Source organism: Hyperolius riggenbachi, chromosome 11 (genome assembly GCF_040937935.1).
Source record: "Hyperolius riggenbachi isolate aHypRig1 chromosome 11, aHypRig1.pri, whole genome shotgun sequence".
Classification (NCBI taxonomy): Eukaryota; Metazoa; Chordata; class Amphibia; order Anura; family Hyperoliidae; genus Hyperolius; species Hyperolius riggenbachi.
The window spans coordinates 108,104,312-108,118,062 of NC_090656.1; the positions used below are offsets into that span (position 1 = coordinate 108,104,312).

A 13,751-nucleotide genomic window follows, 5' to 3' on the forward strand; every position below is an offset into this window, starting at 1 on the left:
TATCTCTCGCTTGTCCCTGTTTTCGTGTGTCTGTCTTGTCTGCTACGACCGCTTGCTGGAGGCTCGGTGAGGTAACCGTTAAGCAAGCGTTCGCGTCCTCTGTTTCATGTTTGTCTGTCGATGGTTAGTTAGGCGTGCTTGTCTCTATTGTGCTTATCACGTGGAGACCGCGCATAACCGCGTGCACTGTTGCGAATGAGTGCGGTGTTTGCGGTTAGCTAGCGTTTGTTATTTTCCGCATCTTCTCATTGTATTATTTGCTGTGCCTTTGCTACCCTCGTATTCTATTCTGATCTGCCTTGTGTCACGTCTGGCGATCACACCTCTCGCGATCGCGTTCCTATTTCATATCTGCTGTTGTGTGTGCGCGGTCGCGGGGTGGCGACTGGATTGGCGCACACACATACAACCTGTCCCTTTGCTCGTTCTCATTCGCAATCGCCTCTCTTGCGATTGCGTTCTGCGCTTCGTACAATTCCTGTCTGACATTTGTGGAGGTACAGAGGATTGGTTCCTCTGCACTCCCCAGCGCCATCTGCCGACAGGAATTTCCCTCTACAGGTGCGTAGCACCTTTTGCTGGGTGCCTGCAATTACACGCTTGTGGAGGATTTCCGCCGTGTCAGCGCACGCGTTGTGCGCTGATCACGGAGAAAGTTCCACAATCGTTACACATACATCTCAATGCATATGTACCACATAGATCAGTGAGGTTGAATCAAACACACAATAATTTACAGCGGGAGAGAGTTTCCATAATGCAGCAACATACCACAATATTCTTAAAGTGGTATGAAACTCAGCATTTCTTCTTAGCTCTAAAAAATTATTTACAGCATAAAATCTACTACCACACAAAATAATTGTAGCAGAATAGCATTCAAACAGTTAAACCCAGAAATTTGTTTGTCAATGAAAAGCTCCTTGCCTCAGAGGGCAGCTTCTGGCCTCGTCCGAAGAGGTAAAAAAATTATCTTTTTGTAATGAATAGCGGAGATGCCACCGCGTGGGCAAGCGGCATGGCGGCTATCTCCGCGTCCAAGCCGGCAGCTTCTGCCGTGCAGCAACATGCTGCTAGTTCGCCTGGTCCTTCTAGTGCACACAGATTGAGAGCTACACGCGCGCGCCAGGCGACAGGACCTTTATGCTAGCAGAAGAGGAGTCAGCTGATCATGCCGATCAGCTGACTCCAGCTAGGTTCCGGATTGGCTGAGTGACTGGGGCGGCGCTGCGGAGTGCTCTAGGTATATATAGGACTTGCCTGTCAGTTGCAAGTTGTCTGCTGTTGCGAAAACTTACGTGTGAGCGCTCAGACCCCAGTCAGATCTTACAGTGTGTTAGAACCAGCCGGAGCTGGGAATTCACACTTAGTCAGATTCCTGCGTTAACCTTTAAAGTATTATTGTATTGTTAGACTAGTTCCCAGGTGTTGAGACCAAGGACCTCACACCTAAGACTAGGAGATTGCTACTTTGCTACCGATCATGTTAGACTAGTTCCCAGGTGTTGAGACCAAGGACCTCAAACCTAAGACTAGGAGATTGCTACATTGCTACTGTTTATCTGTTAGACTACTTCCCAGGTGTTGAGACCAAGGACCTCACACCTAAGACTAGGATTGATATTTATATTGTTACCTGTTATGATCTCTGGCTTTCCTGACCACTCTCCTGCTCACTGATTCGGTACCTCCGCCTATCTGATTACCTGTTGCCGACATTGCCTGTACCCGGATACCGAATCAGTCTTCCGTCTCTGTACTTTATCTGTCCGTGTGTTGCTGACTCTGCTTGTCTGACCTTTCTGGCTGTCACCCAACCCTTGGGTGGTCAGCCTTACTGCACTATCTGTGACACTTGCTCTTCAGGTGTTCACCAGCTGCAAGCACAGGTTATGGGTCACCTGCTCCTCAGGAGACCATCTTGCAGCTCAGCCAGTGGTCTCTATCACTTAGGAGTCCACTGGCTGCAGTACAGTCTGATTCCCTGCCCTCAGGGAATCCTTGGCTGCAGTACAGTCTGATTCCCTGCTCCTCGGGAAGTCCCTGGCTGCAGTCTAATCATATCTCTCATTCAACCAGTTATAACTCCGGCAGTCCAGTCAGTGGTTCCTGCTCCTCAGGTGTCCACTGGCTGCAATACCATCTGATTCCGTGCTCCCCAGGGAATCCCCAGCTGCAGTTCTATCATAATCACTCATTCCACCAACTGTCCTCTTTGCAGCCCAGTCAGTGGTTCTTACTCCTCGGGTGTCCACTGGTTGCTGTACTGAATTGCTCCTCAGGGAATTCTTGGCTGCAGTACAGTCTGTATTTCCTGCTCCTCAGGAGATCATCTGGCTAGCCCAGTCAGTGGGACCCTGCCCCTCAGGGGTCCACTGGCTGCAGTGCAGTCTGGTTCCCTGCTCCTCAGGGAATCCTTGGCTGCAGTAGTGTCTGTATCTCCTGCCCCACGGGAGATAACTTCTCTGATTACTGTTGCACCAAACACTATATCACATTGGGTGTCCTGTGTCTAGCTATACTAGCATTATTGGTGATTCTGCAGATCACACATAATCAGGTATAGCATCTGTATTATTGGTGATACTGCAGATCACCAATATTCAGAAAAAAATCTGTGTTGCTGACACCAATCGTTACACTTTTGTTTACATTTTTTAGTCTGCTACATTCTTAGCTCTGCTGAAAATGAGCTCCCTCTGCTGTAGAAGCAAAAAGCTGAAAAGAGATCACTAGATAGATTTTAATATATAAATACAGCAGCTATGCAAAACAATGCATTGTCAGCTATCAGAGCAGATAAACTGTACTTTGGGAAATTATAATATGTAACTAGACAATTTTACTTGTGCACAAAAAGCAAATATGGTAACTGTATAGGTAATAAAAAGTAGGAAAATATATTTTTATTGAATGTTATATCGGAGTTTTATCCCACTTTAACTAGGTTGCAAAATGGCCACTGTTCAGACACCTTGATGCGCTTCCAAATACCTCTACTACGAAGAAAATCCTCTGTGCTCCCAGTCAGCCATTGAACTTGAAGGTAAGGGTGTTGACAATGGATCTTGACTTGAATCTGACTTAGAGTTTTGTTAAACGATGAATCCAGAGAGATTTTTTCATCTACCAAACCCAAATAGAATATATTCCTATGCATATAAACTCCAGTGTTGCTGGCAAATACTACCTATGAGCTAAAAACAGCATGTGTTAGGCCTGTTTATAATCATACTTGGCAGCTCTTATTGCAGCCAGAGGCAAATGAGACATTGTAGCGTATCCTCACGTAGCCTTATCCGAAATTCATCATCGTTCAACAGTAGTTCGCCCACCGTGAAATATTTAGAGGTATAAAAGAGGGTGATGATGTACTAAATGTCCCTAATACCCATTGCCATGGGCATCTGGAGAACAGCCAAAGGAGAAGAGGGTTAGTTAAAAATAAAGAAACATTACAGTAATCCAATTGTGCTATTAGTTTTAAGTTTGCGGTTTACAAATTACGTTTTGACTTCCAACTCATGAGTTTCCTGTGGATGTTTTTCCTCCCTGATCTTTTTATTGACCTAACAAGGTATTTTTTATTTATTATAAAAACATCAGAAATCTTGACATGGAAACATCATCAGTTGGTATTAAAGCCAGAATCACACAGATCCAGAATGGGTATTTTTGACATTTCCACCTGGGCACCAGCACTGAATTCAGAAAAGCATTTCTTAAAGGACAACTGAAGTGAGAGGTATATGGAGTCTGACATATTTATTTCCTTTATAGCAATACCAGTTGCATGGCAGCCCTGCTATTTGGTTGCAGTAGTGTCTGAATAACACCAAAAACAAGCATGCAACTAATCTTGTCAGATCTGACAATAATGTTCAGCATGTGCTTGTTCAGGGTCTATGGCTAAAAGTATTAGAGGCAGAGGATCAGCAGGATAGCCAGGCAACTGGTATTGCTTAAAAGGAAATACATATGGCAGCCTCCATTTACCTATTTCTTCAGTTGTCCTAATATTATTGGCTTCCCTCCATTGTTTGGCTACTTCCTTCTTTCCCAGTCACTCCCCTCCGCCCACCACCTAACCTTAAAGAGGAACTCCAGTTAAAATAATGTAATCAAAAGAGTTTCATTTTTACAACAATTATGTATAAATGATTTAGTCAGTGTTTGCCCATTGTAAAATCTTTTAAATCCCTGATTTACATTCTGACATTTATCACATGGTGACATTTTTACTGCTGGCAGGTGATGTAGCTGCTGCATGCTTTTTTGGCAATTGGAAACAGCTGTAAGCAGCTATTTCCCACAATGCAACAAGGTTCACAGACAGGAAACTGCCAGGAGTACCACGGTACTCAGAGTTTCTTGTGGGGAGGGTTTCACCACAATATCAGTCATACAGCGCCCCCTGATGGCCTGTTTGTGAAAAGGAATAGATTTCTCATGTAAAAGGGGGTATCAGCTACTGATTGGGATAAAGTTCAATTCTTGGTCGGAGTTTCTCTTTAACCCTTTGATATTAACTCTTTGCTGATGCCTAACCCCAAATTCGCCCCTAAACATAGCACCTTACCGATGCCTAAATGTACTCTCCCCAACCCAGTCCTAACCCCTTCCTGGCGCCTATCCCCAACTTCTCCCCTGAAATCAGTACCTTTTTGATGTCTAACCCTACATGTCCCAGCGCAGTGTCAACCCCATCCTGGTGCCTAACTATAGCTTGCCCTTCTTAATGTTACATTTCTTTTCTGCCAAAATGTCTTTCCAGACAACTAACCATAAATAATATTTCTAACTACTTCTTTCTACCTTACATCCCCCAACACCCACCCTTAACTTGTATCTTATGCTAACCACTTTATCATAAGGGTAGGTTCACGCATAAACCCCTTTGCCACAACTCGGACATAATAATTTATAATTATAAAGCACAGTCTGCATTTTAAAACCATGTGAGGTGTTCATAGCTAGAGATGTTCCAAACAGTTCGCCGGCGAGCAGTATTCTGCGAACATTGACTGTTTACATTTGCGGCGAACAGCGAACATTTGGTGTGGTCGATTCATGCCCTAGACATTATCAATGAGCTAAACTTTGACCCCTTACCTCACAGTCAGCAGACACATGGCAGCCAACCAGCTAGCACCCACTCCTGGACCCCTCACCCCCCTATCAAAAAGCAGTAGCGGTGGCCATATTGGGTTAATTCTCTGTAGGCTGCTGACTGTTAGTGAGAGCAGGGTCAGACTTACTGCAGATAGGTAGGAAAAGCATTAGCTAGGCCTGTGTTCGTGTTCCTCGCTTGCTGTGAAAGCACCCCAAGCAGCCCTTATGAGGACTAGCACATCAGTCTCCTGAAGTTTTTTTGTGCGTGACACTCCACAGCCCACTGACACCCAGAGCTGTGTGCACAGTACTGCTGTTGCCTCATTAAATTGCAGTCACAGAACCACTCCAGTGCATTTTTATTTCACTGTATTCTGATAGTACTATTGCATTTCTCTGTGTGTGACACTCCACAGACCACTGACACCCAGAGCTGTGCATAGTGTGATTTCTGCCCTTTAGGGATTGACACCCGACTTTGCGTCAATTTTGTAATTTTTAGTGCGACTTTTGGCATGGATCCCCCTCTGGCATGCCCCTGTCCAGGTGTTAGACCCCTTGAAACAACTTTTCCATCACATTTGTGACCAGAAACCTTTGTAGGTTTTAAAATGTGCCTGCCCATTGAAGTCTATGGCGGTTCGCCCGATTCGCCTGTTCGCGAACATTTGCAGAAGTTTGCGTTCGCCGTTCACAAATGGAAATGTTTTTGTTCGCGACACCTCTATTCATAGCATGATCAACTATGAAGCATTTGTGTTTTCACACACGTTATCCAGAAATGCACTGTAGTACAGTGCTTTAGGATAATGTGATCCATTACAATGCAGGGATGTGAACATGCCCCTACAATTGGATGGTCTGTGTGTTTACATGCGGCAATGCAGCGCAAAGCATAGTGCGAACACACCCTAAGGCCTGGAACCCACTAGCAGTATGTTACTAAGCCATTTCTAAGCGCTTGCGATTTGAAAAGCTCTCGCTAATATAATGCCATGGGTGTGATCCCACTTGAGTGATGTGGTTTTATAAAAATCACCCATAGCATTGCATTAGCAAGAGCTTTTCAAATTACTAGCACTTAGAAAAAGGCTGCTAGTGGGTTTGAGACTTACGTGATGCCTACCTACAGTCATCTTCACCCATGCTGCTAAGTCCGAGAACCAGTTGAATAAAATCTCAATAGCTCCAGTTTTTGACTGCTGTATAGTTGAGCACACCCTAATTAAGCCCTCCAGTCATAAAGTCACTTGCAGCCATTAATCAGCATAAGCTAACAAAATGAACATCACGTTCTCAAGCGTGTTCAATGGTTTATAAAGAATTTCTATGTGGTCGTTTACATTCTTCTAGTCTCACATGCTTACCTTGTGTAATCACATAATATTATGTGTTATAATATCTAAGCAAGATACACCGTACAAAAAATGAAGCGAGGCTTTTATATACAAAATGTAAAGTACAATATTACTTCATACAGCAGTTGTAAACCATAAACTTTTACTTCATTACTATTAAAACAAGGACCCTTATGCCTTCAAGAGTAAGATTTCGGTCAGTCGCAACTAAAAACTTCCAGCCGCAGGAACAGCTTCTTCCTTCAGACGGTAGCCACCCGAGGCGGTGCAGCAGGTACACAGATGCGACACAGAGACATGTTCAGTGCCTCATGGCATGCCTCTGTGTCACTTTCTGCCCCTCCACTGCCAATCGGTGCCAGGCAACGCTGTGGGGGTGGATCGGGACTCCCTCTGACGTCACGACGTCGGTGACGTCATCACGATCGTCGCCATGGCGACGGGGGAAGCCAAACAGGAAATCCCGTTCTGAACGGAATTTCCTGTTAGCTCTGATCGCCGGAGGCGATCGGAAGGGGCGGGGGGATGCCGCTGCTCAGCGGCTATCATGTAGCTAGCGCTAGGCTAGCTACATGATTTAACAAAAAAAAAAAATAGTGCTGTGCCGCTACCCTGGCACAGTCAATAGAACGCCAGAGTGGTTGATGCAGAACCACACTAGGGCCTCGATTCACCATTGTCTTTGAGATAACTTTTTCCAGTTTGTTTAATTACCGAATTCGAAGTTTATCGATTTCTAGTTGTATTCATCAAGGTTTTTCCGCATTCGGTGTGAATTCGATAAAATATCGATAACAATTCGGTATCCATTCGGTAACGTGTCGATATTTCCATTTTACAGCAGTAATTTAACACAAGGCCATATGATTCCCATGGAATTGTGGGGAAAAGGCAGTCCTTTGAACACTACGTAGCAACATTCTGAATAGGGCTTAACACCTGGACCAGGATTCTGGAAGTGACTTAAGGTGCGTACACACATGCGACTATAGTCGTTTGTAACGATCGTTCCCCGATCTTTACCAACGACGATCGTTACAAAAAACGAACCACCGACTATTAAGGCAAACGACGAACGAGCCAAATCGCTACAAAAGAAAGTTCTGTCTCGGCGGATTTTAACCAACGACGATCGTTTGCAAAAGTAGTACATCGTTGGAAACGATCGTTCGTACTAGGCTTGACATGCGCATTTCACTATTTCTCCATGGAACTTCTCATTTTTATGCGCAGGCGCAATAGTTGCTTTCTGTGATGTAACGTTCGTTCTAACGATCAGATCGTTACACACATTTTAAAACTACCTTTACTTAGGTCGTTCTTTCATCAATTAAAAGTTTGTTCGTCGTTCTTAACGAACGATCGTTGTCGCATGTGTGTACGTAGCATTGGAACAATCCCACAATTTCGCCAGCTGCGGCTTGATAGGAGCCTTTTCTAAAAAAAAAATGTAGTGCAGCTAGCAAATTAGTTAACCCTGGCACTGCTTGTGTTCTCTTACAAGATGATTCAAGAAAAATGCAGATGTCCTGTTATAGCAAATAATCCATTCTCTTGCAAATTGATATGTTTCTAGACCTTATTCTTGCTCTTCTGCGCCTTTGAATCACTCTCAGCTGATACATAACCACTTCAAATGGCTCCATCTTCTCTGTCAGCAATGATCTGACAGGAATAATGATAGAGCAGTGAAGGGGATAACTAATCCTAAATGTAACGCTTAACCACGCCCACTTTCATTTTCATGAATAGCACTTTCTTCCATTTTAACGCTTCACTAACGAATGATTACCGAATTATTACCGAATGCTCGCTAACAGCTGTAGATAAATTTAATGAATCCTGAAATCAACTTAAAGAATTCGGTATTTTACCAAACTGTCGTTAACCAATTTGATAAGTCTTGATGAATCGAGGCCTTTATCTGCTAGGACTTGAAAGCATTACAGCATAGAACTGAAAATGAACACTTTTCACCTTGTTTACTGCCACTATAACTTACACACTGTCCGTCACTTGTAATATATACATTGTCTGTCCTTGTATTGTTTTGTTTGTGTCTCTTAAGTAACTGCCAAGTCAAATTCCTTGTAGGGCCCCATTCACACTAGAGCGTTTTGCCGCGATTTCGGCAAAATGCTCAAACACTAGCGCTTTTTAAAAGCGCTAGTGTAATGAAACCCTATGGGCCCGTTCTAAGTTGAGCGATTTGAGCTAATCGCCGCAAATCGCCCCAAAACGGGCAAAAACACGATACGCAAACATGTCACCTGCACCATTTTCAGGCGGTTTCCCGGCGATCGCGTTTCAGTGCTATGGAAGCGCTAAACGAGATCACCGCAGTGTTCAGTGATTTTTCCGCGTGAAAACGCAGAAAAATGTGGCTAAAATGGCCAAATACATGCAGTTCTTGCTCCATGGTGCAGCTTCTGTCATATAATCCTGATATGAAAGAGAAGGTAAAGGCTGGAGCAAGAACTACATTTATTTGCCCATTTTATCCACTTTTGGGTTGTATGCAGTGCTATTTGTACCTTTTTGATTCGGTCCACAAAAACGTCACTTCATTGTTTTTACGGCATATCTTGCTTGAATAAGTGTATCTTGAGGGAGGACATTTGCTTACCTGGGGCTTCTTGCAGCCCCCTGTTGGCTCCTCCAAAAGTGCCTGGGGCTACTGTGCATGCGTGTGCCCATCCACACCTCCTCGATCATGCCCGTGTTCAGGTGCGTTCTGCGCGTGCACAGTTCACAAGGACCTAAGCTACGGCCACAGAATCGCAATTGAGGGGGCGTGCATACTTGCAGCAGCCAGATCTTTTGGAAGGGACAGCGGCACCATGGTGGGAACTACAGCAAGGACCGGATGAACTGCGGGAGACAGTAAAAGTCCCAGGTGAGTGAACATGATTACCTCAGAACCCCCCCCCCCCCCTCCCCCCACTCAGTATTCCTTCAGAAGGACAACCCTCTGGTGTTGTGTAAAATGACTGTGAATACAATACATAACTCTTTAAAGAGGTTTGAGCGTGCCTTCTCCTCACCAGATCCGACATACAATGCCCACATAGGTGAACTAGCACTGCAGGCTGTGCAAGAGCATTATGGATTATCTAACCTTCTCCTCACCAGATCTGACACACAATGCTCGCATATGTGGACTAGAACTGAGAGAATTACCACACAGCAGAAGTCTGTGGCAGGCTGGAAAAAAAGAGGTCACATCTTGAAGTATCTTCCTGTGTACTTTTACATCGAGCACACTTTCCTAGAAGCTGTAAATACTGGTTTTGAAAACATTGCCATAGGTGACAGGACCATTATTTTAAGGGAAAAAATACTGCCTAAATATGCATTTACCTTGTTTGTGTGGGAGGAGCAGACGTGAGAAAGACTTCTGGATACTGGCCATACATTGTACGATCTTGGATTTAGTCTCACCTAAAATATTCCTCCCACTTAACTAGCGTTATTGCCAAATATATCTGTATCATCTATTGTTTTAGGCTCATCTACTAGCCTGCTTCAAATTCCTTTGCATTTTCAGCATAAAACAATGACATTCTTCACCAACACCCACAATGCTGGCTTCTCTGGAATTTCTGGGCTATTTGACTTTTTTTTAATCAATATGATGTGAATACAAATTCCTCTGCAAGACTACCACACACTGCAGGCTCTTTATTAACCTTCCTGGCAGTAACCCCGAGTGTACTTCGGGGTAAGCCGAGCAGGAGGATTTCTCAGGTACTGCTGTGCCGATTTGCATCATTTTTTTTTGCAACACGCAGCTAGCACTTTGCTAGCTGCGTGTGCACTCCAATCGCTGCCGCTCCGCGCCAATTAGCCGCCGCCCCCCCCCATATGCGCTGCCTGGCCAATCAGTGCCAGGCAGCGCTGAGGGATGGATCGGGACTCCCAATGACGTCACAACGCCGGTGACGTTATCCCGCCCGTCACCATGGCGACGGGGGAAGCCCTCGGAGATCGCTGGAGGCGATCAAAGCGGGCGGGAGGATGCCGCTGCACAGCTGGGCCCGCTACATGATTTAAAAAAAAAATTGAAAAAGAAAACTGCTGCCCCCTGGCGGTTTTTAATAGACCGCCAGGAAGGTTAACCACCCTGGCGTTCTATTAAGATCGCCAGGGAGGCTGCGGGAGGGTTTTTTTTTAATAAAAAAAAAAACTATTTCATGCAGCCAACTGAAAGTTGGCTGCATGAAAGCCCACTAGAGGGCGCTCCGGAGGCGATCTTCTGATTGCCTCCGGCGGCCAGAAATAACACGGAAGGCCGCAATGAGCGGCCTTCCGTGTTTCGCTTACCTCGTCGCCATGGCGACGAGCGGAGTGACGTCATGGACGTCAGCCGACGTCCTGACGTCAGCCGCCTCCGATCCAGCCCTTAGCGCTGGTCGGAACTTTTTGTTCCGGCTACGCTGGGCTCAGGCGGCTGGGGGGACCCTCTTTCGCCGCTGCATGCGGCGGATCGCCGCACTGCAGCGGCGATCAGGCAGCACACGCGGCTGGCAAAGTGCCGGCTGCATGTGCTGCTTTTTATTTGAGCCAAATCGGCCCAGCAGGGCCTGAGCGGCAGGCTCCGGCGGTACTGGACGAGCTTAGCTCGTCCAGACCGCTCAGCTGGTTAACAATAAACTAAATCATTTTTTTTTGTTTTAGAAAAAAAGGAGGGGAAAAAAAAAGTCTTGGAAGGGTTTGTAAATTATCTTTCTAAGTTGTTTTTTGTTTTGTTTTGTAATTTATGCTAAAACAGTCATACAATCTTTTTGCTGGCAGATCATCAAAGCCTCTTTGGAGCATTGGATGCTTGACCAAAAGTGGTTGGCCATGAGCAAAAACAGCGCTGGAAATTTAAGTGCACCAGGCGACACCATAGGCCGTAATGAGAATTATGGCTACAACAGTGCTCAGGCAGTAATTTGGTCCACATCAACAGACGGAGCCCAAATTACGATAAAAATAGCTTAATTTGGCCGCCATTAATAGCTGGCAGCAGAATTACATCTTACCCCACAGTCCACGGCAGCCTGGAGGGGATAAGTAATTAACACAGTCGGGACATTTACAGGAGCAGGGTAAGAGGTTTTTCGGCTTCCGCCGTGCCCAAATTTCCCAGTGCCTTAATTACATATACATGGTTGGCCGCCCTATGATCAACAATAATCCTTGAAATGGTCAGCACACCTCAGGTAGCATCTCACGTTTTATTCATCCACCAATAAGAAATTCAACAATTGCTTTGCGGTCAAACCATGATGTGTAGCTTGAGAAAGGGGTAGTCTGACCCTGAAACAATAGATTTCTTATTGGTGGATGAACAGTAAAACGTTTAAAACATGGTGCAGCCATGCCACTCGGGTTAAAGTCTAGTGGGATTTTCAATCACAGAGTATAGCAGTAGTTACTGCCAGTCATTACACTAGAATGCTTAAAATACATCCTGTAAAAGGCTAGTTAGTTAGGGTCAATACACCATTAGTTTTTTTGGGGAGATAGATGGTCCGATGGATAATTTCTGAAAGGAATGATCTAGTTTCGATTGTTTTTCTGATCAATTCTTTCATAGAAGTGAATGAAAATCAATCAGAAAATCTGCCCAATAAACTCATTGTGTATTCCCAGCATAAATGAACAGAATATAGTTGATTACTGTAATCTGTATGCTCATTTATTCTATTTTGCCAAGTAATCTGATCTTTAAAGCCTTAAAATACACAATGCTTCAGAAAAAAAGTTTGAAGATAAATGGGTTACTTAAGGTGCCCATACACTCGTCAGATTGGCAGCAGATAGATAAGAAATGCATCTGATGATCTATCTGATGCGTTTTTAGAACATTTTTTACCAGGATAGAATTCCAATAGATTTCAGTTTGAAATCTATTGAAATTCGATCTGATGGCATTTTTTTGCCATCAGATTTCCATTAAGGCCAATGCAAACTGATAAGCAATCTCATCAGATCGACCTAAATTTTCCACCCTGCAAGTTCGATGGAAATCCATCGAAATCGATCGAAATCGGCCGTCGATCGGTCGATTGGCCAACCGATTTGCAATCGATTGATCGATCGATCGGGATCGAGCGGTCGGCCAGAAAATCGGCTGAGTGTATGGGCTGCTTTACTGTATACAGAGATCTAAATTAACTTTAGTCAGGGTCAAGTGCAGAAACAGAGTGGAAAAAAAAAGTGAGATTTTTTTTCTGACAATTAACCTTTTTAGATAACAGGCTCACTGCACATAAAGTGGACCCAAACTTTTGCACGGGACAGCAGGAAAACAGAGAAATGCACCCTGCTTGTATTAGAGCATTTATTCTCCCTCATTTGTGTCTAATCTCAAATTGTAATTTGATCCTCCCGTGTCACATGACTGCCTATGGCAGATAAAATAAGCCCATTTAAAAGCGCAGGCTGTAAACAATATGTCTGCTTCCATGAATCAGGTAGTAGAAACTGAAGATTTATTTTAGGATTTGTATGAGCTGTAACAATTTTTTATTTAAAGGTTATTATGCTGTTGTGTATCTTTTAGAGCAGAGCGGAGGTCTGAGTTCAGGTCCACTTTAAACATTGATGTGGATTCTCCCTATTCTGTGTATAGCACTGACTTCACCAGCAAGATAGCAGCTTCTCTACAGGCAAAACAGTAGGCTGGGAAATTCAGCTCCTATCCTATGAGAGCTATTTACAGTATAAAGATTAGCAAACTGAATTCAGATCACCACCTTTTTCTTCTCCAGTTTTAAAGATGTGATTGCCACCTATATTACACTATATACTGTATCCATTTTTATTAAAGCGAAAAACTGTAAAATTAAAAATATGTGCAAACAGACAAATAAGTACATTTTTTCCAGAGTAAAATGAGCCATAAATTACTTTTCTCCTATGTTGCTGTCACTTACAGGAGGTAGTAGAAATGACAGAAGCGACAGGTTTTGGGTTAGTCCATCTCTTTATAGGGTATTCTCAGGGATATATTTATTTTCAAAAGCAGTTAGTGAATGGCAGTTGCTCTGTCCAACTGCCAAAAAACTGTGTAGTGAGCAGAGAAGCTGGCCAGCATTATTGTTTAAATCCTTTTTCAGGAATATCTTTATAAAGAATCAAAGTCTTGCTGAGAATCCCCTATAAAGAGATGGACTAGTCCAAAACCTGTCACTTCTGTCAGATTTCTACTGCCTACTGTAAGTGACAGCACCATAGGAGAAAAGTAATTTAAGGCTCATTTTACTCTGGAAATGTACTTCTTATTTGTAT

General features: G+C 44.0%; 1 protein-coding gene across 2 annotated transcripts in view; it reads right to left on the reverse strand.

Annotated features, from left to right (window-relative positions):
* Positions 1–13,453, reverse strand: part of LOC137538517 (ras-related and estrogen-regulated growth inhibitor-like) — a 210,448-nt gene extending 196,995 nt beyond the window's left edge. The window contains exons 1-2 of one of the 2 annotated variants that reach the window (XM_068260741.1): positions 13,397–13,453; positions 9,097–9,341 (exon numbers count right to left, since the gene is read on the reverse strand). The gene's annotated coding sequence lies outside the window, so the exon portion shown is untranslated. Of the gene's footprint in view, positions 1–9,096; positions 9,342–13,370 lie in introns of both variants that reach the window. The other variant, XM_068260742.1, reaches the window with a different exon arrangement.
* Between the last annotated feature and the right edge of the window lie 298 nt (positions 13,454–13,751).